This window comes from Bombus impatiens, unplaced genomic scaffold (genome assembly GCF_000188095.3).
Source record: "Bombus impatiens unplaced genomic scaffold, BIMP_2.2 scf_0640, whole genome shotgun sequence".
Taxonomy (NCBI): Eukaryota; Metazoa; Arthropoda; class Insecta; order Hymenoptera; family Apidae; genus Bombus; species Bombus impatiens.
The window spans coordinates 1,480,278-1,497,570 of NT_177059.1; the positions used below are offsets into that span (position 1 = coordinate 1,480,278).

The 17,293-nt window shown below is 36.0% G+C and overlaps 1 protein-coding gene across 2 annotated transcripts in view; it reads right to left on the reverse strand.

Annotated features, from left to right (window-relative positions):
• LOC100740546 (neural-cadherin-like) overlaps positions 1 to 17,293 on the reverse strand; it is a 100,169-nt gene that overhangs the window by 25,626 nt on the left and 57,250 nt on the right. The gene's annotated exons all lie outside the window — the stretch shown is intronic.

Below are 17,293 nucleotides of genomic sequence, written 5' to 3' on the forward strand. Positions count from 1 at the left end.
TAACTGCGATAATTTGATGATGAACGAATCTAAGCTATTTTTTACAATCTTTCGGCTAACTTGTTCGAGCGATTAAAAGATGACTAAAAGATTCTACATGACGATTATAGGAAAAAGTTTGTTTCTATTTCTGTACGTTTCTATTATTATATCTTCCCCTGATATTTGCAAAATATAACAAATAAACCGTAAAATAGGTGAAAATAACGAATGAACGATAACTCGTTATTTGTCGATGATTTACTTTTGTTCGTCTAGAATTAACCAAGTTAAAGTATACCTGTCAAATCTTCAAAATTGATTTTCCCGAAAACGAAATGAAGGAGTGCTATATCAAACCTTTTTCTTACTTCTGCGCGTAGAATCACCCCCTGCCCGGTTGTCGATTTCAACGATTTCCGCCCCACACTGTACATAACAACTAGAAAAAAAACTTTCCCACGTTCTAATATCTTATAGCCGTCTACGGTTATTTAAAATTTCGATTTATAAATCCGCGAGGCGTCTATCGTTAACATTGAAAATATTCTAACGTAAAGAAATACCTACGGTATATAACCCAACTTATCCACATTTTCACGGAAGAGTTTTGACTTTTTAATCGCACGGTTTCAATTTCCGAGAGCTGGTTCACATTGCTTTAAAGTTCATTCGAAGTGATACGTATTTAACGACCATTCCCTTTCATACGAATCAAGAAGAAATGTAGGTTGATTGTGTCCTTCAGTCTGCTTCTCAGAAAACTCGCATTCGTTATATTTTCCCCTAAGCTTGATGCAAGAGATACGTATAAGCTTTTATACCAATAACTATGTACTTAACGGTCGTTTGGAAATTTATAAAAAAAATAGTAACGTAATTACTATGTTATATATTTAACGTACAATACGTTAGCAACCACTAATTTAATATATTTCAATTATTTGTTCAATTATAATTTCAAATAACTTCTCATAACGTTTAATTTATTTCTACGGCTAACGAGTTCAAAGTTTAGTTATATTTGTACTAGGAACATTAATTATCTATATCTTCTATTACTACGACCGTACAGTAATTATTCATACGTCATAATGATTTGCAATTTAACGATATCTTTCATAAATCAATTACGATAATAGAATTTGTGCCTAATGGCACTATCATTAATAATACTGATGCATACTAATTTATAATATCCATTAGTGTAAACGTTCAATTACTACAATTACTATATTATTGTATTATTTAGCAAAATGTACTATTACGTCTAAATCTACAGTAGCTTTGTAAAAGTTTCTTCACATCCTTCTCATCGTTAGGACGGTAGTCTTTGAAATAATATTCACCTTTATCGTTGGTTGAATACCAAAGCCATTCAATCGTACAAGATATAAAGCACGACCCAGGCATCTTTCATGAAAATCCCTTTTGCAAAAGTATCATTCTTCAAATTCGTGACCTAAATCCCTCAAGTGGCGTAAAAAATACAATTAGATAGGCTAACCACTTGAAGCGGCCTCTGGTAACGTATTAATCCCCGGTCGTAAATCAGTGCAACGTGGCAAGGAGACGAATCCTGCAGATAAGACGAGCGTAACGAAAGATTTATAGCCTCTGTAAGACCGTTTGTTCAACTATGAACCCCGGAGCACGTGTGTCGGGACACGCGGTACCCCGCGATCCACCGCGCGAAGATGAAACCGCGGCCAAAGAGAAAGAAAAAAAGGAGTACATAAAGTTTAGCCAACGAGAAGAAAACGGGGTTCCTGACTTAATTTCCTTCCTGTTTTCCGTAGAAATAAATCTCCGGTGATAAATCCGTGGTAATAAATTGCGCGGGAAAAATAGTGTCACGTGCCGTCCGAGCCAAGTATATCACGTCCTCGCTTACGAGCCCTGCACCTGTGTGTTCATACATGCCACGTATATATAGGGTGTACCTGTGACCGGTCGATTCGATCGCCTTGCCATTTGCATGGGTAAAACTGTTTTCAGATAAAATCTAGCTGGACCGGTGTGTGCTGTCTCTGCGTAAAATCTCGTCGCGACCGGATCTTGTTTCTGCAACGAGGCGGGTTCTCGGTGAAGTTATTACTGCGCGCCGTGTTTTATCCTGTTTCTTTTTTCGTAGAAGGAGGATTGTTGCAGACGAATCGTTTTACGAATTGTAGTTTAATCATGGTTTGTCGTGGTATTGTAGTCGATAGTGGCAAGTTTTTGCTTGGTAGTTTTCGGTGGTTCCAGGGTTTGCGACAATTTGTGGAATTTAGAGACTCGGTTTAATTCTTAGGATAGTACATAGAGTAAAAAGCATACGAAGGGAAGGGATATCTTATCCCAGCTGCCAATAATGTTAGTTTAAACGATAGTCGTTCATTAATTCAAGACTCGAGACGTTTATGCGATTCTAAATACCCCAATAAGAAAGATAGAAATTAAAGACATCTACTAATATGAAATATTTTGATAGATATAATATTAGAGTTAATTGCTATTTGGACATTGTTAGCTTCATTTAGATACTATTACTATTCGCCTGTGGATTAATCGAACTACCATGTGTATGGAAAGAACGGAATGCAAGATAGTTTCAATGTGACTTGAAAAACGATTATTTCTTGTTGGATTTAGCTTTTGTACGTGATAGCGAAGATTTGAAACAGAATAGAATTGGTTAATACCGCGTTGTAAGATAGAAGAGACTATATTTAAGATTAAAGATACCGTTCCCTATTACGAGATACGGCAAGGAAATGTTCTATATGTTAACACAACATGTCATACTATTACTATACAGTGGTTTTCAAATTTTATTTTTCAAATTACTAATTTTCCCGTTATATTTGATATTAAAAATGCCGTTAACGGAAAATAATACAAATTTGTCGAGTCATATACTTTTTCTGTAATTTTTCCAAAATAATTTATACGTCGTTTCAAGTTTTTTAAATTCCTCGATATTATGATCAACCTTATCTTACGAAATATTGGCGATATAGCGATTCCTTTCCGGAATAATGTTAGAACCTCGGGGAATTTACAGAAAAAAATTAAACACGGAAGAAACTTGTTCGACCCACATCTTTCTGTAAGAACTTTCCTTCGACTTTGTGGTTAGCGCGTCTTATCGAACCACTTCGATCTTACTAACATGAAAATTCTCGTTCTATTTCTATAATAAAGTCCGCGAGTATGTGGAACTTCGATAAAGTATTCTAGTAAATTAGATAAAACTTTCGAACTACAGCAGAACGTGTCTTATCGCAAGTATCTGCTTTTCAGAAATTACGATGATCCTAGAAAAATATCTCGTTTTCTTTCGAGAGAATATCTATTAATAGTTTTTATCGCGTTTGATCAAAGATGAAAGTATCGAATCTTTTACTGAAAATATTCTATAGCGATCTGTACATTTAGTATAAAACTTTTCATATCAAATACGCGTGTCCTAGATTGTTAGCTCGTAGCGTATTGTTACTTCTATCCTGCGTATTTACAAGAAAATATGCAGAAATAAAATGGACCTCGTAATAAAGATTCTTTTGTTCTGTTGGAAACTTCAATCAAGACCTTGTTGACCGTTCCTTTTCCTTTATTTCACGTTTTTACGAAATGGTCATTCCCGCTGTGTTCGCTCCTGTCCTTTGTCCGCTCACTCAATACTCTTTGCTTGATTTATTACGTTCAAACTCGTGTATTCTAATCATTCAGAAGACCGTAGCAACTGTAACGTTTCAATTTCGTTGAAACTTTATTCATACATAAAAAAGGGAAAAATATTTGGCTGCCTTCAAAGGTTTGTGCAGTTACTTTGCCGACACAAATATTTTATTCTATATTATAATTGAAATAACACGCGCAAGGGAAAACGTTAAATAAAAGAGATAGGATGTTATGAATGTCGGAATGGAAAAACGTCATAACGTTACATTTTAATATTTGATCAGTTACTTGCAAGTCTCGTACGTTAATACACGTGGACGTTAACGTCATTATGTAATCTCAGTTGGTAGATTTCTTTTATATTTAGATTGTATCATTGATCAAGAGTACCTATGTATGTATATTTTATACACAAATATTATGTAATAGTTGGCTTTTTAAAAAATTGTAAAACTTATTTAATATTCATAGAAGAATTTTTATTTCATCGTTATCCAGCAACTCATCTCCTATAGTAATATCATAAAGTATTCGCACAGAGCTAATAAAGTTGCATAAAGGATTTTGCATCCCATTGCTTAACCACTCTTTTTCCTCTCGCGTTACATCTTTTGAAATTCAAATCACAGAAAAATTTGTTCCAACAACCTTAACGAAGTTCTCCGAAAGAATGTACGCTTTGTTTCATACTTATCAGCGTTTCTCTCGTGAATCATCGTACTGACACGAAATTAGCCGAGACTGAATCAGAGGCATCGTGGAATCAAAGTGATATCTAGAATTCGCAACACATCCCTGTATGTCAGGAATTTGCTCGGAATCCGTGGCATCGGGCGAAGCTGCTATGATTCGAGTGTCGAGAACACGAAATTCAAACCCTCCAACCATTTTGACACACAATGTGGCTCCTCTGCAGTAGCAGCAGCCTATCGCCAGGTAACATTTTATAGGAAGAATTATCGGCAAATTCTGGAATCCGCAAAATTTCGTCCATCGTGCTCCGCAAAATTCTGATATTTCTCGTGGAATTTTTCGCCTCAAAGGTACAGTTATATCGCAGAATATACGTGAAGATTGGCTTCGTTTTGCTTTCCTGGTAGAAAGGTGTGAGCGGAGGCGAAAAATTGTGTTGTAAAAACGAGGTTCTGCTTTATAATCTAATTTATGAGATTGGAGAAGTAACTTGGCTTTGGAACGAATTGCAAAGTTCAAAAGCGAATGATTAGAAAAGGCTTGATTCTACTATGAAACAGTATCGCTTTAGGACAATTTGCTTGATGATAAATGTTGCAGATTATTAGAAAGTTAATATAATCATTGGTATTTGATCTTCAAAGTCTAAGTAGTCTAAGTCTAAGTAGAAGCCAGTAATTTCTCATTGTGGTAAATCGAAGAATCCAAAAATGAACGATTATGTAAAGGATGGCTTAACTGTGGAACAACTTTTGCCACTCTAAGTTGCATTATTTCTTAATAGATTCGCGATAAATGTCTGAAATTGGACATATGAAAAATTTCAAAAATTAGCGTGACTTGTCCATCGACGTTCGAAATAGTATTTGCATTTTAATGGCATAATTTCAAGCGATACTTAACGTCCATATACGTATGCATTTCTTCGACGAATTTACGTTAATGTCGTAATTCTTTAAAATTATTGCATTTTCGTTTTAACTGCAGTTTAGTTATCTACATCTGTATTTTAGAAAATTTCAAGGCAAGCGTTAGAGAGACTGATAGGAAGCGGATAAATTTGATGACAATTACGATTTAATGGAAACGGATGTAACATAGAGGAACGCTACTAAGAGACACAATTTCAAGCTTAGTGTCGTAATTAAGGTGTTGAGAACAGTAACAGCACAATTTATGAACGACACTTCCAAGGAAAGCTAAAGCTCACACTAATTCGTTACCTGCAACGTGTTTAAAGCTCCTGTCGGAGTAATGATTTATCTTCGTTCGTATGCGCAATAATTTGTTTTGTATCTCGAGTGCAACGCTCAACGTAACATTATGTGCTCGTAGATACTTCATTCTAAATAATAAAAAATTCGAAACTACTTTTCAATTTGAATAATAATCAATTTTGATAATAAACATTTATTTATCTATTACTATACAATTGCTTACGTAAAGCGTTGTACTGCAGATACAGAACGAATTATTATGTAGAAATATGAACGAAAATAAGGTTAACTAGCGCCAACACGTTTAGATGAAGTCGCAAAAAGGGTATTCACGATCGTTATTACGTCTCACGTAACGTACGACAAAAAGAAGCTCCCTGTTTAAAATCATATTGCCGTAATACCAGTCAACTTGGAGGACGCGTCATGAATAACAGATATCGGACGAAAAGTAGGAAGAAAAAGTCGGGTTGATTAAACGCAGCTGGTAACCCGGTGAATTGCGGCCACAGCCCTCTCGTTCACGAGACGATTATTTATTCAGCTCGGCAATCGCACGACAAAGATCGTCGACGATTCGTCGAGGGTTCGCCGTTGAATTTCCCGGGCGTGTGCCATCAATCTCCTTCGGGATCCACTTTCGCAAGTTCGAAGCTCGGTCTCCGCCCCGCAACTTCGTTTTCCGCGGCTGTTCGACTCTTTCGTGGCGGAGAACGGGGCCGAAGTTCAACTACAAACTTGACGACTCATCTTGCCGCATAATGGAGCCTAATTACCGGGGCATTGATCCAATGAATTAGGACACTGTAAAAGTGTCAACGGCGCGCTGTCGTAAAGCCACGGGTGCGGTTCTCCGGCGAACTTGAATCTAGGATGGGGGATAAAGGAATGAGAGGAATTGACGCTGGTTACCGACACCGCCTTACGAGCAAACTTTTTAACAGCGGCAATCTGGAATTTTAAACGATCCTCATAGCACGTCGCGAAAGGAGTCGACCAACGAGATTTATGACCACTGCACTGACCTCGCAGCTTTTCTCAACTTCGTTGGAATTACACCGATGGATCGCGTTTCTCCGGAATATTCGTGAACAGAGAGAAAAATGTGACTGTGGAAGGGATAAAAATGGGAAAGGACGATGAAGAGCTGGAAATAGAAAAGTTGGAGATAAGAGAGCAAAAGAGAAGAGATGAGCGAGTAGGAGGTGGCCAGAGATATGAAAGAAATGGAGTGAAAAGGAAGGAAGGAAGGAAAGGGGAACGAAAGAAAGAAGAAAAATTGACTCGGAGAGGGACTTTCTCGGTGTCGTTGTTAACTGCTCAGTAGTAAAAAGCCTATGTTTAAGCCTTTCGTTTGTCTATCAGACACATCTATCGATGACCTCCTCCAGGCTCATTTTTATCGAACCATTCGATTGCCGAAGGAATGGTACCTGTCTCTGTTTTTGCGAATTAAGTTGAGAAGAAAGGAAGGAACTTGTTTACTCCGGCGTGTCTTTATCGGAAATGAACGAGTGCTCGGAAGTGATACAACGAAAGCTTTAAGAATTGACATTCGATGATGTTTATCTCCATTCGCCGACATTCCAACTATTTGTTAAACGCTTGATAAATATGTGTGTAAATAAATTCTAACTTTGTTATATTCCTTTTACTACAGGAAATGTGATATTTTTTCACGAATAATTTGTCGCTATATAATTAATTAAATAACACTATTTAAATACTGTTGATAAAATTTTGCAACAGTAAGCTTCTCTTTCAGTAAGAATCGATATTTTTAAAGAAAGTGGAATCCTGTTCTCTTATCGAACTGATGGAAAGGAGGAAATATTCAGAAAATAGGCAGTATCGGGAACAAAAGGGAAGTCGGCGAAGAAGCAAAGGGGAATCGGTTTTCGTTAACGATGAAAATTTGCTACCTGAATAGGATACACAGGACATGAAATTTCGCGAAACTTTCGAGGCAAATAGAAGGAAATTGCAGAAAAGTTGGTTTCGATACTAGGCCATGGAGATATTCACATTCTAATCGAGAAAATAACCACGCAGAAGCACGCATACTGTCGTCGCGATGGGAATTGCCGAAGACACCGACCATCACCAAGGGAAATAGAAGCTTCGGGACGGGAAGCTGTTTCGATATATCCGTTTTCACTGCTAAGAAGCTTCGGGTAAGATGTTCGATCTCGAGACCAATATTGGCAACGGCTTTTCTGTGATCGCGTATGAGCTTCTATTACGTTCGTCTTACCGTACAACGTAGAAAATTATTCCCGTAATTTTACGTTTCTAACGTTGCTAGTTTTCTGATTTTCAACGAAGAGAAATACGAACTCTTAAACTTGCATCTAGCGATTCTTTCGTAATTGCTATTACCCTGAAAAAGTCATTTTAATTGCAAGTAATTTTGATTAAAGAAGTCTTATTTATTCGTGTTAGAATTTTGACTCGTGTTTTCTGAAACGTCTATTTGAGAGAAGAATTTACTTTTTTATTCCTTATTTTCTTACTTGTACAAATCTTATTTTATGAACCAGTCATTTTTGCTTTTTCAATCTTCAGGTTTCTATTTCCGCGAAAACTTCCAGTTCCATTGGTATTACAGTTCTTATTATCTTTTTAATTATAAGATACACGTGTACGTAGGATCGTGAAAAGACACGGATAACGGATAAACTGCTAATGCAAGGCTTATGTGGATAAAGAACTGTTTCGTTCACGGTAAACGACTACCAGTTCTTTGTTGTACGTACAATCGTTTAGTAGACGGGGTTAATCATGCTTACCTGTGATATGGCATAAATAGGAAGTAGCTAATCTGTCGTCGTACACGCTTGGAATAATTATAATAGAGTAGATAATCACTTTCCATGAAATTGCGATCGTTGCGTTAGCACCGCAGGCTATACTCCTCGGTTTATGGCACGTTATACGACGAACTGATACTCTCATTAACATAAATTTCGACCTAAAGTATTTGGAATATTTATCTGTTTTTAAATAGTATAATAAAAAAAATTAGCTATAAATTATATCTAGCATATCTTTGACTTTGAAATGTAACTTTAAATGAAAAGTTTATCAACATATATTTTGATGAATATAATTGTTAAATTTTCAAAGAATTTTGCATTTAATTACTTTACATGTAGCAATCTTATAAACTTCTGTTCGTTTTTTTCTTTACTTTAAACAATTTATGTAATTAATCTTGGATAAAATTTCAGCATCCTTGCACCATGAAGCATCTTATCAAGTAAAACAGATTTAAAAAAGTTATCCTTTTTTCTAGGAAAAAGTTTTTCCATTAAGTAACAAAAGTTACAAAAGTTCGAGAATCGTGTGTCATCCTGAAGGTACGAATGCTTTAAAATTCAAGGAAAAGTACATTTCATTTCGGCTTAATGCTTTTCAATGTCTGCAAAAGTACAGTTCCAGGACTTACGAATAAAAGATGAAACTCTACCTGACGTTATATACGGTATGTATTTCGACTTAACCTTTAAATGGCCAATTCAATTTCAAACCTCGAGTTAGCCGCCTAGAGCCTTTGTCATTTACAAAGTACCTTCTCGAATAATTCATGATTTTCCGACTGAAATCGACCGACGAATCAGTTGCATTTTTACGATTCCATTTAACGTGCAACAATAGTAACTCGTTTAACAATACATTATATTATATCCAAGAACTTTTCTTTAACTCTCGTTCTTTTAAAGTACAAGGTAATTCTCTTTTTTGATTATTTTATTAATGCGAAAGAAACCCTATTCTTTAAACTTTATGAATTTTTTAATTATTTAGATAAAAAGGTTATCTCAATGGAATATTCTGAAATAATAGTTAGTATAAATTAGCGATTTTTTATGGTATAATAATCTCAATATGAAAAAGTACATTATAAAATAGAATGTTTCAAATCGTGTTTAAAAATTACATCTGTCGATAGATTGTATGGAAGAAATTACAAGTCGAAGCTTATCGTATGAATTATGAAAAATTACAAACCACCAATTATTGAAAAAAAGCATATTATTATTATTATTATTCGCAACTCGTTGCATCGCCGTTACGTTAAATATAACTTTTCTAATTGACAGAATCTTAAAATTTACGTTCAAGCAGCTTCGTCTTCGACATGATATCATGCAAGAACTATGAACTTAAGATCTCATTTACGAAGACGTATTTAGCTACGTGAATCCAAATTACCTAGTTCCATACATACATATTCAGCCTGCGATACACGTAAATACAAATACACGTGTCTCGCATAATACCGTGCCAACTAAAATCGATGTTCCGCTCCGTAAAGCTCGGAAATTCGTGCTTCACGCCATATCATTGTTTACGATTCCTCGAAATATTCTCTGTACCGGGGGTTCATTAAAAGTGGCGTTAAAAGCGTTGATTACAGCGCGATACAATTAAATCGATCACTGAACATGTCGTTTCCCGGTTCGTCCATTTTCAAAGAACACAGATTTAAAAAAAAAGAAAGAAGAAGGAACCAAGAGGAGAAGAATAAACGAAACGAAATGAAAGCAGAAGACAGAAATGAAATTCTTCGTGCTCCGCTACAAAAAATGTTTTTTTTTTCGATGATATTGCATTTTTTTTCGATACACCGATCTTCGACGTGCAATTCGACGAACGAGCGCCAGGATACATTTAATTTGATAACGCGAGTTGTATTCACAGATCGATGCCTTGTAATCTGGTTATATCTGTTGGTGGAGGTACAGAGGCTTCGGAGATAGTCAACATCGAGCATCGATCCCACCAGCTGTTCAAGGGAAAAACATTGTATACACCGAATCCTGTTCGTTGGTCGCGTAGTCACCGAATATGCCACAGAGGCAACCGTACCACTGTACCTTCAGTATCACCAATAATTTTTATTTACCGCAAAAATCAAACTCCCTTTTGTTATTAGGTTTTCCTCTTTTTTAAGTGAATGTTACAACGAGTACAACGAGAGAGATAAGCGAAGCGATACATTTAATTTGCAGTGGTTCCCTTTTTGTCTCTTTGCTTGATACATCCGTGGGGTAATTTGGCAAAGAGATTTGAGATTTATGGAATTAAAGGTGTAACAGTAATAGGATAACTATCCGGTAGCGATTCTTGGATTCATTGAAATTTCTGAATGAAAATTTGTGTGAATTGTTGATGCTTGAAATAATAGGGTAATTGTTTTAATATAAATTACTTATCTGTTAAAAGTAGGAAGAATTATAAGTATGTTCTAAACATAAAGTATAGAAATAAATGTTACGTCTGTTATTTTCTTTTCACATGAGAATTGGTTTTTGAAAATAATTTTGCGTAAAATTTGACTACAAAAAGATCGTGAGATCTCGTTATTTCTAGAAAAGTTAATTTCTGTATTATAACTTCTACTTATTATACTTATAATTACAGTGAAATTCGACAAAGATTATGAAATGAATTTCATCTTTAGCTATTCTAAGCACTGTCAACTGAAACTTCACTGCTTTCTGAACCAGAATGATTTTCAATAATCACCTTTGATGTAAATTGTTTTCAGACTCGTGGTTAGTTCCAACACTTTCAAAGTGTTTGAAAGTTTTAAGATATCCAGCAACTTTACGTAGATATTTCGTAGTTAAATTGCAGAAGATAAACTCTTGCACGTCCTTTCCTTCACTTTGCTTAATTGTATGTAAAAAGGCACGCTTTAATCGTTTATCTGCTATAAAAGAAAAAGTTTTACAGTTTCCATCGTAGCTATCGTACGACTCGTTTCGTTGAATTAAATTAAAAGCTCTCACGCCTCCATAGCTAAAGGAAAGCATAAAATGGCTATAAAAAGCATTCTAAAGAAAGAATTTTTTTAATGCGTGGAAAGAGAGTAACGTCATAAAGTACTTTCAGAAAATTAGATCCAGAAGCACAGAGCCCAACGTTTGACACGTTTGGTTCCGAAACTTTTGAAATTTTTAACGGGCCCTGAAGTTCTACGGAAAGAGTATCAAAGGATCGGGCATTAGTTGGCTCGAAGCCCTCTATGATTCTCAAGACTTTATTCACGAAGGTTTCAAAACGTTCAAGATCCTTCATCCTATTAAAGACTTCGAAGACCTTCCATCTTCCCGAGGTCGGCGTAACTTTCGATGTCCCAATCAACTAGAGAGCTTCGGGATCTCGAGCAGTTGTAGCAACTTGCTACTGTTCGAGATAGCTCGAAATTGCGTATTAATAGAATTCTCTTAGACTGCGTGTCTGACAAACAGAGAACACTAAATTGTTTATACGTATATGCAGCAGGATAAAACGCGTATCGGTTTGTGATATATTCATTCCATTCTATAATATATGCTGATATTTATTGTACCAGCCTCTTAGGTACGAAACTGATCGACTCTGCTTTCTATGAAGTTCTTATTATTCATAGTTAGGAATTAGGATTCGGCTGGGATTCAACATCTTAAAAAACGGAGGATCTATTTTCATAGATTTATTTATCACAAAGAGATGACACGAATAATCCGAAATTCTAAGATAAATTTGGGAAAATAATATTTTTAATTGTTATTTTTCTCTATGTTTCGATCTATGGAACTGGTCTGACCTCAGTGAATTATTACCATTTTAAACGAAGCATTGCGGATCGTAAAAATTGACTATAACTAATAAAATCCTACAACAACGTGAAACATGCCTTTCGGAAAACTTAGTCGTTTAAAACTAATTTATAAACACGCTTATTTTTCTTTTGTCAGCCATTCAGTGACGACATATTTCGCATAATAATTTTATTGGACGAAAGAACACACCGGGTGCGTGCACGTTCGTTCGCTCGAAGTTTGCACGTAAAGCGTTTGGACTGTTTCGCTCAACGAGCGTTGCATTTTAATTTATTTAAGTTGCACCGGTCGAAGACATCCACGAGAGTCATGGGGAGACCTTTAGAGGAGAATTTAATTTTTTTTTAATTTTTCTCGAACAAAAGTCGCGACGCCCAACGCTTTTATACGATCATTATGAACGTCCTCCACTGAAACTGGAGCGCAACGTTTCTTTTCTGTTTGCGTACGCGACGTTTCCGGTGCGCGAAAAGGTCAATGAAAATTTTGGAACCCGCTTCTACAAAGTTTCTGACCGCGACAAATTATAAGATAAGATAAATCGAATGATCTTTGCGTAAATTAACGTTTCATGGACCGATTGAATTACCGGTACATAATTTAGAGAGCACTTAGAAGCTAAATGACGATGAAGTTTACTTTGCAACGATATAACGAATGGTGGCTGTCATAGATCTTAGAATTTTTTAATTATTCATGATACATTTTTGTATTATTTGTATTTTTATAATGCGATACAATTTTTTAACTTCCTATATTATTAGTATTACTAGTGTTAAACCTTATAATGTCACATATAGTTTCTGTTAATCTTACTTTTATCGATGTTGTTGTTCAATTAAGAATAGCAGATTGCATCCTTCTTAAAGTATATGAATTTCAAGTACATCAATTACAATATATGTTCGAATTTCTTCTTCTTTGATAATAATATATGGATATTAAATTGTAAATTTCATGGTATTTAATGTCGTTAAAATTTCCTTATTTTTGTCAAATTTTGATATTCGTAAGAATTTATTAAGTGTTAATTTTTTCTTTTCTTAGTTATACACAATTGTGATACACGATTTAAATTGACAATTAAAATCAATTTTACTGGAAGCTTATCTCTCGAAGCATTATAATTTTCCATTACCGTTCGTCAGATGTTATTGCCCCAACGATAAATCTGTTTTCTTTTAAAGACCCTGCTTGTTTACCGGTAGCAGTAGTACAATTTAATAAATTAAATGAGAGGAGTATACATTTTCCTAAAAGAGCAAGACGGTCAAGACAGTTTCCCAACAGTCTTACAGCCACATCTGTTCTCGTTCCTTCATTAATTATCGTTATTGTTTTTCCGTGACTGTCAGTTTAAAATATCGTATCCCGCATTGGCATTGTTTTTCTATGACAAGCACATGAATCGTCGTGTATTTTGTTACATTTTCTCTTGGGGATCATTAAAATTCAATTCGTAAAAGTTCCTCTAGGGAAAATCTATTGACTTTCGCGATTATTTTAACCTATAACTGTTAAAATATTTATTATTTAAAAATGGAAAAATATGTAGGAAATATAATAATTATAATTTTACGATTTTAAAACGTATTAGCGATTCCTACGTATAATAATTCCGCTCTAATTTCCGATGTTTCAACCGTCGTTAAACATCGTTACGCGTCAAATATTCAGTACGAAGTCATTAACTCCAGATTTTGACATCGGAGCATTAGCAATGGTATCATGATACGGATGTAACTTGTTACTGTTTGTGAGAGGTGCGCTTCAATGAATAGGGCGCGCGAAGCTTTGCTCGTTATATAGAAACAAGTGAAACTTCCGCCGTGCGAATTCTGCGATCTCGCTATTACAGGAAGACAGAAAATACGAATAGAATTTTCAACGTGACGTTTAATTAAACTCCGGAACAGAAAATCAGGCCGTTCAATTATTGCGAGTACGTTTAAGATAAATAGTTGACTTGCCGGCGAATATTTAACAGAAATACCGTATCGCAGATCGGTTAGAAATTTTCATCATTCGTACAATTTTTCGCTGTTTCTATTTATTTTGTAACGTTGTCTGTGAAAGCTTCAAAATTAAATTGCTTTTCGCCGCTTTCACAAGAAGTTAGTCTACTATATTTCGCCATTTCTTCATTTCTTTGTTTCCAGTTCAAATTTCGTCTATTCTATCGTAAACGTGTAACGTCTAACGTTTGGTGTTTGTTACGTATCGAGCCGTTTCGTATATTTAACGTTTTGAACACCGAAGAAATGAATTTATATCCTTATATAGCTGCAGAGAGAAACTAGTGATTCGAAAATGAAACTTATCTTAGAAGAGCACGTTATATATATAAATATTCGACGTGCTCTTTTAAGATAAACGCGAACAAACCTATTTCTCAACCTACTAAATTAAACTATCTTGATATCTCTGACTTTTACAGTCATCCATATTCGTAATAAACTTCGTTACAAGTATAAAGACAACATTTCTCTTTATCATACAAACGGATGTTATCGAAAAACTAGAAATAATATTGAGTATTTACTGGAAATAGCTTTGAAGATAATACTATGTACTTTCCTGGCGAGATTTTAATCAATTCCAAAGGTTAGCCGCCGGCAGAATGCGCCATTCGCATTAATGAAGAAAGAAACGTACTCGAACGTTTACTCTCTTTCTTCCCTTCCCTTTCTTCCCATTGTTAACTTCTTTCGGACATTCTTTATCACTGAACGACTCAAAAGAAAAAAACAAAAATAAAAATTCTACCTGTCTCGAATCGTTTGTCGTTCAACAGTCAGTGAAATTTCTTCTTCTTCTTCTTCTTGAAAAGCGGGATAAAGAACTGGCCAACCGATTCGTTGAATCGAGACTCGAATTTTCTGTTCGTTCACCTGAACTGTTTCGATCAAGTGAGCTCCCGAGGGTATAATCGAGCAACTTCATAATAGTCCGTAATATGTGGAATAGCTTGTTCGTTACATTTGTCATATAATTCGAAATAGAAAGTCGGACAAGAGAATGTATCAGAGGATCGCGTTATTTTACAGACGCGAGTTTGAATCTATTAGGTTGTCCGAAAAGTTTCGTTCGTTTCATAAGGCGATAATAGACGTACAACAATTTCTGTTTTATATTGTTTTATCGAATTAGGTGTGATCCATTTCGTTCTATTTCTATTATTATGTTCGTGCATAATACAATAAACTAATATAAAACAAAAAACATTGTGCGTCTATTACTTCCTTCTAAAATGAAAGAAACTTTTCCAACAACTTGATACGTTCCAAATCTGCGCTCATACGTGTTACACGGCTGCGCTCATCTAACGATCTTTATCATCGCTTAGACGAGCGATTTTAAAGCGCTCGTCCCTGAGTACGTCCCTCAGTTAGCTCCACTCCACTTGCTCTTATTCAGGGGAAACATTTCGCGCGTCGGAAAAGTGGGGAAAGCAAAAAAAAAAAAAAAAAAGAGGGAAGTAGGAAGGGACGGGGCCGCGTGTCGTCAGGAAAATTAAATGTCAGGTAAACGCGTTTCGTCCCGGAAATTCTTTTCTCGCCACGGTGCGGATTTTTTTTGTTCCGGCTTCATTTGTTTATGTCTCTGGTGTCTACGCCGTTTTCCACGGAAGAGAATGGCGCAAGAAATCAAGGCATTGCGAGAGCTTTTTGCCGGATGTTGGTGAGATTTTTGCCACCGATGTCTGTCAATAAAGAAACGTCCTGTGGAAAGATTCCTGGATTTCACTGCCAGCTAAAGAAATTAGAAGAAAGATACGTCGTACGAGACGTCGGAAGGTCGTAATTTAATCTTTCTTTATTTCTTTAACAATCTTTCATTCGGCTGTTTCGCGTGTTTACGCAGTTTTGGTGCAATATCGTTTTCCTAGCAGTTTTAATGATTTTTCCAAAAGATTCGGTACGATGCCCTCGTGATCTGAAGATTACAGCTTCGAAACCCGAAATTGAATAGTTCATCACGAAACACGACCTGTCTACGAACCAGAACAATTCATTTCGCAGTTAGTTCGCTTCCCACATGCTCGCTGTTAGACGCAAGCGTGTCAACTAGACAGAACTGAAATCGAACGACGATTGTTCCTGCAACGAGTCGATTCCTCGATTGAATCGCTGCTTTCGTTCGCAACCCAACGCCGGCTTCAAAAACGTGTGACGAAATAACGAACGATCGTAGTTCGCCTCGACGATGGAAAGAAGAAAAATTAAGAAGAAATATCTGGTTGGAAGAACGATCACGATTAAAGAGTCATCGCCGTGACTCGTAAAGGAAATACGAACAAAAAAGAGACGCATACGCGAAAAGAAAAGCGCGAAGGCTCGATTCAAACCCGAAGAAAATAAGCAAGAATTTAAATTAGCAATTTACCGGTTGGCGCGAATTCAGCCAGGCTTTGTCACCAGCTCGACAAAACGCAAAATTCAGCCAATTAAGTCGAATCGTTGCCGGCTTTCAGTAACCGGTCTCACCGTCTGGATTGCCATTGTCGTTGATTAATTGATCTACAATTACCGGGGTTACGAGCAGTAGCTCATTGAGAAATGTTTCAGACAGAATTTTTCCGCTCGTATTGTGGTTACCTGACAAACTAAAATGCGTCCTGAAAGGATGAATTATCGTTACGAGGGAACACGCATCGAATGACGCTATAGTACGTATCGCTTTAAACGAAGCTTCGATCTGTGTAATTGCGCAGAATAATTCTTCGCACTCTGATTCTATACGACGTGTGATAATTTAGAAACGTTTGATGGTTTTCGATTATCCTTTCGATTATTAGCGGTATTTTACCTAAGAGAAAAAAGTAACGGAGAGAAGATTGTTGGAATAATTTTTAGTAAATTCCATCTTCGCCAATGTTAATCACGGTGAATGCGATAAACTTTCCATTTAATAATAGAACAAATAATATCACTGAAAAAAACTGAAAAGTCAGTTGGAAACAGGTGGGCACGGCCATGTGACACGGTGAACACGAAATAACTGAAACTAAACACAAATGTCAGATCTCTTGAAAAACGCGATCGGAGGAAAATGTATGCGTGTTGGAAACAACATGGAAATTTGTTATCGAGAGACTGGCGATAATTTACAGTTAGCCGACCA